Source organism: Lissotriton helveticus, chromosome 1_1 (assembly GCF_964261635.1).
Source record: "Lissotriton helveticus chromosome 1_1, aLisHel1.1, whole genome shotgun sequence".
In the NCBI taxonomy this organism is placed as follows: domain Eukaryota; kingdom Metazoa; phylum Chordata; class Amphibia; order Caudata; family Salamandridae; genus Lissotriton; species Lissotriton helveticus.
In genome coordinates, this window is record NC_136057.1 from 587,103,729 (window position 1) to 587,116,808 (window position 13,080).

Here is a 13,080-nt window from a genome sequence, read left to right on the forward strand (position 1 = left end):
TGATGTACTTTGACTGAGTGTGACCTGGGTTCCTGCCAACCAGGTACCCAGGGCCTCTGTTCTTTCCCTAAACTGTACTGTTGTAAAACTCAATTGTCAACTCTCTAGTGACATGTAAGTCCCTTGTAAAATGTGCTAAAAGTACCAAGGGCACTGTGACCAGCAAAGGCCTCTAAGGGCTGCAGCACTTATTGTGCCACACTTTAGAGGCCCTGTACCTTTACACACACACACACACACAGCCATTACTGGCTGCAGTTTTTTGGTGCAGAATAAAGTGAAGATATGGCACACATCCCTGTGTACAAAGTCTACAAATACCCTGGCATAGGTAAGCCACCCATCTAGCTGGGTGCACTTTACCAGTGGTGAGTGTACCGGTGCATGAGCCCTGTACCCCTGCAGTGTTTAAGTCCAATTTTAGACATTGTAAGTGCAGTAAAGCCATAAAGAGTATGCAGTCTGGAAGTTTGTCATTACGAAGCCCACAGCTCCAGAATGGCTTTACTGAAAAATGGGAAGTTTGGTATCAAACGTCTTAGTACATTAAACCTACACTAATGACAGTGTGGGAGTTAATGAGAAATGCACTCAGAGGGCATCTCAGAGATGCCCCTGAAAAACAAACTAATACTAGTGTCCTGGCTGAGTGGCTGCTTGCCAACTGCCACCACTAGACAGTTTTATAGACCCCTGGGTCAAGAGCCTCCTGCTTTCGGGGTCCTGGGATCAGGTGCCAAGCTTCCTCCCCAGGATGGGCAGGGTGCACAAAGGGGAAGTTTCAAAGGCTTGCCACCTTTGTGAGCTAACCCAGCCATTTGCTGCTCCCAGGTACTAGCCCCCACTGGTTCTGACCCCCCACTTTGGGTGGGAGAATCAGCAGGAAAACCAAGTTAGGAGGAGAGGTATGCCCAACTTTTCCAACCCTAACTCACAGGTGGGGGAAGTGTGGTAAAGCCCAACTCTCAGTCCCTACTATCTTGCAGATGGGGAGACCCAGCCAACCAGAGTGAGGCTTGTGTCCCCTCCCACTGGAGGTTAGCATAATAGGGGGTGTACTCACGCAAAGGAAGGGACCCATTGGTCCCGCCCTGTACCTACCTGCAGCACCACAAAACATTGTATTTAGGGGCAACCCTGAATGTTGCCTCCTCAGACCAGAGTCAACAAGAAGAAACAAGAAGAAGAAGTACCGAACAGCCACGCTAAGAGGTGAAAGGGAGGACACCAACTGACTTGGCCCCAGCCCTACTGGCCTGTCCTGACTCCAGACTCCACCAGCAAAACCTCGGTGTGTCCTGCAGCCAGCAGCCATCAAGAACCTAGAGGACCTGCTCTGCCTTTGCAATCTAAAGACTTTGTCTCCTGCGAGCATCAGAATTGCTCAAGACCAATTGACTCTGACTCCGGTCGAGTCCGTGAGTCCCCCACCACTCAGCACTCAGCACCTGGTGCCCTGAGCCCAAACCCAAGTGACCCAACACTCTAAGAAGGTCCCTCCAATTATCCTAGCCTGGGTTACGGTGGTCCCTGTACCCCCACAAGCTTCTAACCCGAGCCAGCAGCCATTGTCTGTGAGGTCCCCTCCAACCACGACAGAAGGCGACACCCCTGCAGACTCTTTGATCGAAGCGGTCCAAGGAGCCCAACTGTGACGCCCGACCGACTCCATCTGCAAGCACTTGGGTCACAAGGTTGCAACTCCGAAAGACTCCATCCCCCAACCCAGTCGCTGACCGCCTCCCAGGAACCCTCGACCGAATCTGACGCTTGGACCAAGACTGAAGGGCTCCACTGAGAAACCATGGGATTCCCGACCACCGCACCCTACACCAGGCCGCCTCTGTGCCACTGGTGGTGTAGTTCTTGTGCTGGCCATTGGGCCCCTCAGTGACCCTGACTCCAGGAGCTTTTTGTTCCATTAACTAGGTGGCCTGCTCATCTGCACTCCCCAAACCAACAGCCTTGCTTAGCCCTTTGAATAATGTGTGGTCCCTGCACATTGCACCCATCCGCCTCTGTCCCGCTGGTGGTGTGAACAATGTGTCCATCTGATCAAGTTCTACTCACGGACCGTAACCTCATTTTTGTTCTTTCAGGAATAAGAGTGAGACTCATGAGTAATCCTACACAACTGTAATTGTATTACAAAATGCATTAACTTCTTTCCCGTCTCTTAGGAAATGTACCAGCATAGGGATACATTGCTGAGTAAGAACATTAACTATAAAGTATTTGTATCTGATTATTGCCAAAGTTTACAAACCTGCAACAAAAACCAAGTTAATGTCAAATGCATATTTGTGATACCTTTCCTTTGAGAGTAAGATTCTGCCTATGATTTGGTTCCAGTAATAAAATAAAACTAAATAATATTTTTATACAAACCAATTGGTCTGAGTTCAGTCTCTGAGTGTGTGACATCCTTTCTTGCCTGAATCTGTACAATAAGTGCTTCGCACTACCCTCTGATAATGCCTTACTGCTCACCCATACAACTACAAATATAGAGTAAGGTGTTATCTACTTTTACCTCTGCCTACCTTTGGGGATCCAATGGACTTTGTGCACACTATACCTTACTATGGTTTAGTATATACAGAGCCAGCTTCCTACACCCCTTACCTGAGGGATGGGCTGGCCTGCAGTTGCTGCTCCTGTCTGGGGCACAAGAAGGACTTGACTGTCCTTTTTTCTTCTTTTTCAGAAGTAAGCTTGTGCTGAGCGCTTCATTTCAAAACCTGGGAGAAGTGGTTTTAGCTCTGCTCTCTGCTCAGCGCGTGTTGGTAGCACTGGGTTAAAGTGTGGCAGTGCTGGTTGCCTTTCCAGCATGGTACTTAGTGTACTGATTACCCTACAGCTGGAGCTCTTCTGAACTGACCCCTGCTGTGTGGACCGGCAATCTGTGTGAGTCTCTTCACCATGTTGTGAGCACTGTTGGGGGTGGGGACATGTTGCTGTTCTTGCTATCACAGCGGCTAAGCAGGAAGGATCCTTACCCGAGGTCTCACCAAGTGGGAGGGGAGTTAAGCTCCTGCAAGTGCTCACAGCTGCACCGCATTACAGGGGCACGGCTGGGCTTATTGGCCAGAGACCAGGAGAGGATTCTTATATATTTTCTTTTACTCACAGCTGCACCGCGCGATCGCGGGCAGCTGCAGCGTGCATACCTTTGGGGGCATTGCTTTACTCTTGTGGCTATTGCGGGGCAAGCCCAGGATGAGCCCCCATTGCATTTGTCTCGGCGCCTGCATCACGTGTCTGTGGGCAGTTGCCGCTCACTGTTGAGGTCATTTCTTACAGATAACCACATTTGTGTTTTAGCTCCGCCTATAATTACGGCATTTGTATTTAATCCTGATGTCAGGAGTTATGTCATGGTATGCTCCAATGCTAGTAGGTGATGTTTCTATTTCTTGTGCAAGTCTTAAGTATTTGCTTATTGCACCAAGTGTAATGTTATAACAATTGTCTAGTTGACAAAGCAATTGAACTATGTGTTTTATATGCATTTTAAGTCCAACGCCTTGTGGCGCACTTATTTATATGACTGTGGTCTAATGTGTTTTATGTACATACACAGTATATTTTTGTATAACCTTGTGAGGAGTCTCTTTTTGTGGTGTGCCTAGTGTTTCATTGGTGTGTGAGTGCAAACATTCACACAGTGCCTCTGGGATAAGCCTGCCTGCTATGCCAAGCTACCAAGGGGTGAGCAGGGTTTATCTTGGGTGTGTAATTTCCTTACCCTTACTAGAGTGGTGGGTTTTCCCTGGCTTAGATGTATAGCCTAGCCAACCATAAACCCCATTTCCAACAAGAGGGAATGCCACTGTGTTAGACCTGGCACCATTGGCATGGGTCTCCCCTGCATTTTTGCCTGTGCCTCCTGTGTTGTTGCTGTGTGTTGGACTCAGTTTTGCTGGTCTAGATACTTTGGGCAGTTTACCACTGCTGTTCAGTGCCAAAGTGCAAATGCTCCCTTTGTAAATTGTTGTTATAGATTGGTGCTTCCATGATTGGCTGATTTGATTTACTAGCCATCCGTCCCTAGTCCAGTGCACTGTGTGTGCCCAAGGCCTGTAAATCAAATGCTGCTAGTGAACTGCAGCACTAATTGTGCCACCCACATAAGCAGCGTGCAAATGTACCTCTAGCCTGCCATTGGAGAGCCTGTGAGCTGTCTAGTACTGCCAAGTCAACTTGGAAACTGTACCTTTTTGCCAGGCCCTAACTTTCCCTTTTGTTACATGTTATTTACCCCTAAAGTAGGCCAAAGGTAACCCTGTGGGCAGGGTGCAGCGTATGTAAAAGGTCGGACATTCCCTGGTGCGTGTAGCATGTCCTGATGGTGAATTATTGCCAATTTCATTTTTCACTATTGCAAGCCTACCTGTTACAATAGGATTGAATGGGGAGTTTGTTTATTACATCTTATAAACATAACTACCCCTAGGAACAAGGTAGGAAAATAACGTTTGATAAGCCTGAACTCAGAATGTTACAATGCATCTTTTAGAGAGGGTGATTTTTACATTCTGTGTTTAAAAATAACACTTTTAGAAAGAAGGTATTTTCTTATATAGCCATCCAGTGTGCCTCTGCTAGGTTTGTGTATTGCATGTCTGGCTTTTGAATGACAGGGGCTGGGGAGGAGCAGTGGCTCCAGAGATCCTGATGAGTCAGGGCTGGGCAAAATAGACCTGGGCTGCATTTAGAGTAGGGGGAGGAGATTTCCTTTGACTTGAATTGGCCTGATTTGCCAAAAACAATGCTGTCTCCACTTCCGGCCAGGAAACTGCACCAAAGAGGACAGAACCAGTTTTGACCAAGCACAGGGCTTCTCTGGCACAGTGAACAAAGGATTTTGTAGAATAAATATTGGTGCCCAGACCCCAGAACTTTAGATCACTTCTGGGAATCAGGAGGAACCTTTGCCAAGGAGAAGAGCCAGAGAAGCAAAGGAGGAATACTGCCCCTATGCTGTTTGCTGTCTGGGGTAGGCCTGCAGTGGCTACTTGCTGCCTCGGAAAGGAGAAAAGGACTTTTCTGAGTGCTGTGTCCGCAGCTTGCGGAAGATTTCCAAGGGCTTGAAGTCTAGCTTGCCCCCTGTTCACGAGGTCTCAAGAACATCAAACACTTCACCAAACTTCTGGGCACCGTCTCTGGTTTCAGATGCCTGGTAACCGACTCTATCACCTATCCATTGCAGGATTCCATGTCCTGAAGGCACCGTCGAGAACACCGCCTCGTTTTGCAACGCAACCCTGGTCAGACCGATTCTGTCCAAGAGCCGCTGCTTGCACCGCATCCTGTGGGAATCGCATTCCGCAACGCTTCGCTACATGCTGCACTGACATCATCGACTCTGTCGGTGCCCGACTCGAACATCGACCAGCTCTGTTTCTGCATCGTGACCTGCCAGCACCGCACTGAGTATCGCCTCACTCTGCAACGCAAGCCTTGGTCTCACCGACTCCATCAACGGGCTGCTCCCTGCACCGAGCGGTGGGATATTGCATGCTGCAACGCTTTGATCTCACATCGCAACCACGACGGTTGCCCCGGACCGGCTCGTACCATTATGTTGGCTGCAACAACAAAAGGTACTGTTTCTGAGTGTGTTGACTCGTTGGCTAACCCATATCCACGCGGTTGGCCAGAATTGTTATACTCTGTCATATTCAGTATCACGGAAGCCCCGGACGGAGCTAACGTGTCGGAGGAACTGTATTTTCACATTTTTCCTGCAATTTACAGATTATTTTGCTCAGAGTATTGTATGTTGGATTTTTGTCGTTTTGGGTCTTGTTGGTTTCGATTAAGTTTACTTATTTTTCTAAACTGGTGTGGTATCCATTTGTAGTGGTTTCACTGCATTACTGTATGTGTTCACAAATCCTTTAAACACTGCCTCTGAGATAAGCCTGTCTGCTCGTGCCAAGCTACCAAGGGGGTGAGCAGGGTTTACTTTTGAATTGTATCCCCCTTACTATGACTAGGAATAAGGGTCCCTAGTTGGACAAAGGTACCTACCTCTGCCAACTAGAGACCCCCATTTCTAACTCACTGCCTGAGAATTCTTGTGGTGAGCATGAGAACTTCCAGGCCTTTATGACTCAGTGTGGATTGCATTTCTTCAACTGATACCAGGCTTTTGTACAAGATTGAACAAAATTAGTTTCCATTCTTTTATGCTTAACAACTGAAGCTTACAGTGGCCAGTAGTCCTCTTTTTAGAGAGTTTATTGTTTAGATATTTTTATTAATTTTAAGAATGCAGAGGTTACAATAGTCACCACCGGCATCCACTGCCCGATGGGGAACGGTAGAGGACGCTCAGTTTTGTAAATGGTGTGTGAGGGGATAGAATGCAGAAGAAAGATAGGAAAGATAGGGCTCGGGTATCTAGAGCTGATCTGTATCCCACTAGTGTAAACTTTTGCACACAAAGGGAGTGTTCTATCATGTGTAGGTGTGGTCCTCTGTGCGGGGATTTGTCTTAGGGAGTTGGAGGACCCGGAGGTATCTCGGACATGTGAGCTCTATAAATTCAGAGGATGCGAATTCACGGTGGTGCCCCAAGTTTTTTAGAATCTAGTGAGTGTGTGTGTAGGACTTTCCATAATCTTTTCCATGCCCACTATCTCCCATACTCAATGTAACCAGTCCAGTCTAGTAGGGACCTACTCTGTTCCCCATTTAGACAACAGTACCTGCTTAGCGGCACCCAGCGCTACAGTGATCACTCTCCCGCAACACGACTTTAGAAGGTATGTAAGTATGTTTGGGAGTCCTAATAGAATGTAGCAAGGAAATCTGGATCTTAGAGAGTTTAGAGGATGTTTTGACACCTTCTTGAAGTGTTTTCGATACATGTCAGATGAGGCAAACTGCACATATGGTAATAAAGATCTTGGGCCCTGTTCACAAAGGTAAAGTGAGAAAAAAGTCTAACTTCATGACTTTTGGTATTCACAAAGGGCATTTTACTGCTCGTAAATGCCCTCTGTGAATACCAACAGTTGAACTGCATTACGACTTTCGGTATTCACAAAGGGCATTTATGAGTAGTGAATGCTCTTTGTGCATGCCGAAATTTGCAAAGTTAAATTTTCTTCTCACTTTACCTTTGTGAATCGGACCAATTGTGTTGGGGAATGATGGATATTCTTGTCCATGTATATCATTTTTAGCAACTCAGAGTGTTGGCTAATTGGATGGATGAATCCATCAGAGCTGCTTTCTATAATGGCTTATATTATAAATAAAAAAGATGCTTTGGCTCTGGTGGTAAATAAACCAAACATTTGTGATGCCTTGCTAGATTTAACATTTCAAATAGCATTTCGGAAAACGCCTTTCATTGCCAGCACTCGGAATTCCAGTGTACGCTGAGATACAAGAAGGGGGAGAAAGGGCTTTGCCCCCAGCTGACCCACGCCGTGCACCGTAAAGGTGCTACTCCCCCATGCAGCGCGGGATGCCTTATTTGCATTTTGGAAAATACTGGTTATTGCCAGGACTCGGAATCCCAGTATCCACTGAGATACAAGGAGGGGGAGAAGGAGCTTTGCCCCAGCTGACCCGTACCGCTCACGTAAAGGTGCTGCTCATCTCCAGTGGTGCGAGACACGCGCAGGCTGTACCAGGGCAAAGCCCAGGCCAAGGGTGGCCTGTCCCTGCCCATCAGAGGCCGGAGGAGGCTGGCCTGGGCCCCTCCTCTTGCCTTTATATCTCATCTCCCCTTAACCTTGGAACTTGGTTTTGGCCTGCAGATTTAGATCAATAGAATATTACTTGGATCTTTGGAACTCACAGCTGGGACTGGACTTGCACTTGGTCGGACTGGTAGGTAAGAGTATCATCTTCCTTTTACCAGTGTGAGGGCTCTGCGCTTTACCTGCGCTGAATCTATTGGTTTTACCCTTCATTTTATTTCAGCAGTTCACCTGTGACTGAGGGGCATTGTGGATTTTGTGGACCTTAATATTCTTATTTTCTCTATGAAGACAAGCCGGCAGTTTTTGGTACCTGTTGGGTTTAACAGGGGACTCTTGGATTCAAGCATTTCTATGATGGGAAAATGTAATGGGGGGACAGAACCCACATCTAAAGATCCCTTGAATGCTGTGAGCACTATGAGTGCTTTCCTGCAGCGAGCTGTGGGGCTCCTGGACAAGGAGAACGAATTGGCTGCCAGGTGATTGTCCCGTTCACCCATCCACCCACCAACAGAGTTCTATTGCAGGCACACATGAATGCTCCCTAGTACAGGCACAGGCATCAAGTGTCGGACTGATGGACATGGCACAAGATCAGGTTGGGACTACCCCCCTTTCTACGCAAGAAGCCTCCTCACAGGATAGTGCCCAGTTAGCAGTGCCTAGGGCAAGTACTGGTGTGACCCTTGGAGCTGGGATGGGAGTGGGGGGCGCAAAGGGGAAGCATAATTCAATGGGGGGTTCTTGTAAATGCAGGAAGAATACTGGCTCACAGTTAAATTCAGCAGTGCCCCAAGTAGGACCCAGCTTGGATACCATCTCATTTGACATGTTCAAAGCAGCCCTGCTGTCATCACTACACACTAAATTAGATCCTATCTTTTTTTGATCCATGCTGGAAAACAATCTAACTAAGTTGACTGCTACACTGCAAAGGGACTGCACTCCTCCCCTTATAAGCCACCCTTCTCCAAAGGCTATGGCCCCTGTTAATAGTTCCGGTGGTAATGGCATGGGGACTGGCGCTCAAGCTGAGACTGTCACATAGCGGTTAAGTCATGTTGTAGCGAAAGCCAGCTCTGATATGATAGATCCAGTAATGAACTTTTGGCCTAACAAGATAATTATAGGAGGGAGAGTCTTCTGGTCCCAGAGTTTCCCAAGTTTCGCCAAACCTAGGGATCCAATGCGGGTGGATTCCACAGCTCTTCTGATGTAGTGCGGGAAGGAGGGGAAGGCATGTTCTCAGGGGAACTGAACATTTCTCCCCCTAGTATGTGTTCTGTTCACTTCCCACCAGAGTAAACCCCGCTTGTTGTGGTCCTAGCCAATGTACCCCGCCTCGATCCAAGGACAAAGGAAGATTTTGTACAACTGAAGAACAAGGTGGTGCATTGGCTAAATTCAAACATAATGGTAGAGCCAAGGATGGAAAAACAAATCATCATGGTGCGTAGGACACAGTGACTGGGTAGTGCTAAGAAAGTCTGCATGGGGGACATCGTTGTCATTAATTTTAACAATTCTTTCATGGTAAAACTAATTTTAAGTACAGTCAAGCAAACCAACTACAGGTCCAGAAGTTACCAACCAGGGTACCAACAGGAGTGACATCAAGAGGTGGACTTCAGGAGACAAATGGATGTGATAAAAGGAGTAAGCTTAGTATACAGGCTCGCTCTCCTGAGCTCATTGGTAGGGTGTGATTGACGGTGTGCTGGTTCTCAGGGCCTTGATGCACCTATACCTCGGGAGAAGTCACGGCCTTCATACCACGCAAGTATTGAGTGTGAAGTGTGTAAATTTCTTTCCTGTAACATTGCAAGGCTTGTGAGTAAGATCGAGGACCCTGAAGGGATACTCCTTGTTAAACACTTTGATGTGATTTGCCTCCAAGAAACATGGGCAGTAGAGAATAGTTACCATCTTGAAGGCTATAAAACCTTCTTTGTGCCAGCTAACCCCTCGAGGCTAGGATGAGCCGGGTGGGGGGTGTTACCTTTGTTTCAGTAGCAGTCCGCGGCAGCTCTACCACATTGCTCCATGCCTCCACCACTCTACATGTGATATTAACATTCAACGGAAAGAGCAAGCTCCTGCTGGTTAATTTTTACAATGCGGGAGTCGCACACTTGGAAGAAAGTAAAAGAACAAGGCTGGGGTCTGTAAATTTTTTAATCAGGGGATTTTAATATCCAGTTACAGATCCAGATGTTAAGATAGTAATTAAGGGACCCCACCAGGAGTGACCTCCCTGTCACTCAGCCTGCCTCCAACTGCCAGTAGGCTCAAGCAAAACCCCAACATTCTATGATGTCACCAGGTAATCTCACAGTGACATCAAGAGAGCAACAAGGAAATACAAACCCGGGGAAAAGAGACAAAGTCCAGGTACAACATCCGGGCTGTGATTGCGGTGCTAAGTTTGTAGAGTGGACAGGAAAGTGCATAAATAATAAAATGTGCTGCATGTAAGGCCTCTTCTGATATCAGAGATGTAGTAAGAATTTAACGCATCTAGTCAGTTATAAGTTGTAAGTCACTATTAATAAGTTCTTATGAGTGACTCAAGGGCGGGCCCATCTGCTCCTGTCAGAGACCTGAGGAGACTGGGCTGGGCCATCCCTCTTAGTTCATAGCTGGGACAATAAGGACAAGGCACTCTGCCCGCACGAACTCCTCCCTGTCGAGGAGACGGAGAAGATTGTCTAAGGCTGCTAGGAGGACCTTGATGAAGTAACCGGCCCACTGCATCCGTTGTACAGGGGCCTACAGGTACCCCCTTACAAGCCGTATTGCCCATGATATTTGAATTATATGTGCCTGTTTGAGATTTGGTTGACTTAAGTTGTCTTGATCATACGTCTGCATCATTGTTAGCTAGCGAAAAAGTCTGCCGGGACTGAATAGCTAGTCCCTTGTGATACTGTGCCTAACAAACTGAGGCAGGCACAAATAATAAATCTGTGAGTAAAGGTACTACCCTACATTCTGCTAAATGATAACCTGCCTGCTATCAAATTATTAAAAAAAACGAAGTGTGATAAAAATATGCTGTACGGCTGGCTGTTCGACCTAGTTAGTTTTCCCATTCCGTCTACTTTTAATGATAATAATATCAATTTTAGATCCTTTTAGTCAAAGTTAAAGCGTGCTTTTCTTCCCCACATACTGCACATACTTCATATTCGGCAGCGGTCTTCAATCTGTGGGGCGCGACCCCCAGGGGGGGCGTGGAGTCATGGGAAGGGGGGCGCGCATTCCCCAGCCTTATTGTCTGCACGCAACAGACAGTGCCTCTCACTGGGAGTAGCTCTGAGAAGCGAACCAATTGTGCAACTCGTCACCAGCTCATGAAGGAGGATGGGTCTTGCTGGGGGAGGGGGGTCAAGTACCAGCTTAATTGAGCCCAGCGCACCTGTTAATGTACTGTGTCAACAAGGGAAGATAAGAGCTGGGCTTGGGGGTTGGAGCGGGCCGTTCTCAACGAGGTGAAAATTGGATGGAAGTCACATGCCTAAACCACCCAGCCACAAACCTTCTTTACCTTTTGCCATTTGTAATTTTTCCTGTGGCCTTTTGAAAGCATGGATTTCTATGATGTAATTCTCATCAGAACCCCTGGATGGCATTTCCTCTCATGCACCCTTTATTTAAAATATCTGCTCATTGTCGACTTTTTTTGGTGCGCTAGATGCTTTCGAAACCACTATGAGTACGAATGTCTCCATTTAGGAGAAGACAACAAAGAGCATGTATATGTGTATAATTGTGATTATAACATCTACTCTTGGTAAAACTACTTCCAAAGAAACAATACACTTTCATTTGAGGGAAGAAAAAGGCATTTGCAAGACAAAATTCTCCTGCATCATTAGATTAGTGTTCATTTGCCTGTGCAACTTACATTTCCTATTTTGGCAGCTTTTCGTCGATTTTACCTGTTAGAAAACTGCTTAACAACTATTCTTAGTTTGAGTGGTACATTCCTTCATTTATTGGGATATCTTTTTCGATGTTAGATATTGGCAATGAAAATGTGCTTACAGTCAGTGGTAATTTTACCTTCCAGAGTGGATTTTTGCAGGGAGTGAGTTTCCTTTTTCTGTAATACGCATTTTTTTTATTCTAGTGGCAATTATCAATTGCAGCTGGCGGTATTTGCTTTGCATTTTTCCTGTAAAGATGATCGAAATCATATAGGGAAGTAGCCGTCTTGTATTAATGGCGCCTTCTGTGCAACTTGGCCTGCATGTAATCCCAGCTCCTCTATTTGCAAAAGAGCTGTGTGTTCCTGGACACGTTTTTATCTACCTGCGCCACGGTTGTTCTGTTTTTATCTACCTGCGCCACAGTTGTTCTATCTATTAGTATTGGAAGCACTTACAAACAGGACAGGATTGCACATAAAAATTATTGACAGTGCCTCAGGAAAGCACAGCAGGTGCTAAATAAAGGAGTGCGGGGCTATTAAAAAGTAGTTGAAGCACTTTTTGCATAGCTGATCCGGCAAGGCCTCTTTTGGGTGAGGTTCACCTTTGTTGGTTTTAGCGAGATTTTCATGTAGGTATCTATTAGCAGACAAGGGCATCAAGAGTTCAGGGTTCTAATCCCCATTTGCAAAATTGAGCACACTGTGTGACCCTGCTCCCATCACCCAGACTCAATGTGCATCGATGTATTGAAAGGTACAGAGCGAGTGCGTTTAGAAGCCTGCTAGTCTAAACCCAGCACCAAGCAGCGTTTAAGGTGCACAATTTGTTCAAGAAAGCAAACAAGGTCCCGGAAAGCAGACCCTTGGCACTTAATTAACTACGAGACTCGTGTTGCCTGCTCATTGTTACCACTGAGAGGACGTTTAGATATGAAAAAAACACACGGCCTTACATTTGTCTAGTTTTTAAAATGGCTTCAATGGGGTCTCAAAACAGAATTGACCAGCTTCTTTCCCATGTGCAACCTTTGTGATCCTGAGCAAATCAATATGTTTCTAACTGCCTCCATTCTCTTAAATGCAAAGTTAGGGAGCTCTTGGAAACCGACTAGACCACAAACCAAGAAACAGAAAAATTCAACCTACGAAAAATAAAATGGAGGGGCGAGGACACACAAAAAATCATGACTACGGCTACCAACTTCATGCTGCAACACGGGAGCCTCGCAACAGTGATCCAATAACAATTTGGGAAAATTTGTCGGAGGTTTTAATTGAAAACCACTCAGCGCATCCGAGAGGTAATAGAAATCAAACAAGAGCACCAGCGCCCTGGTTTAACAAGGATCTAAAACAAGAAAAAAAGAAACTAGCAAGGGTCCAGCGAACAGCAGTAAAGAGTCAATATACAAACATAGTAGA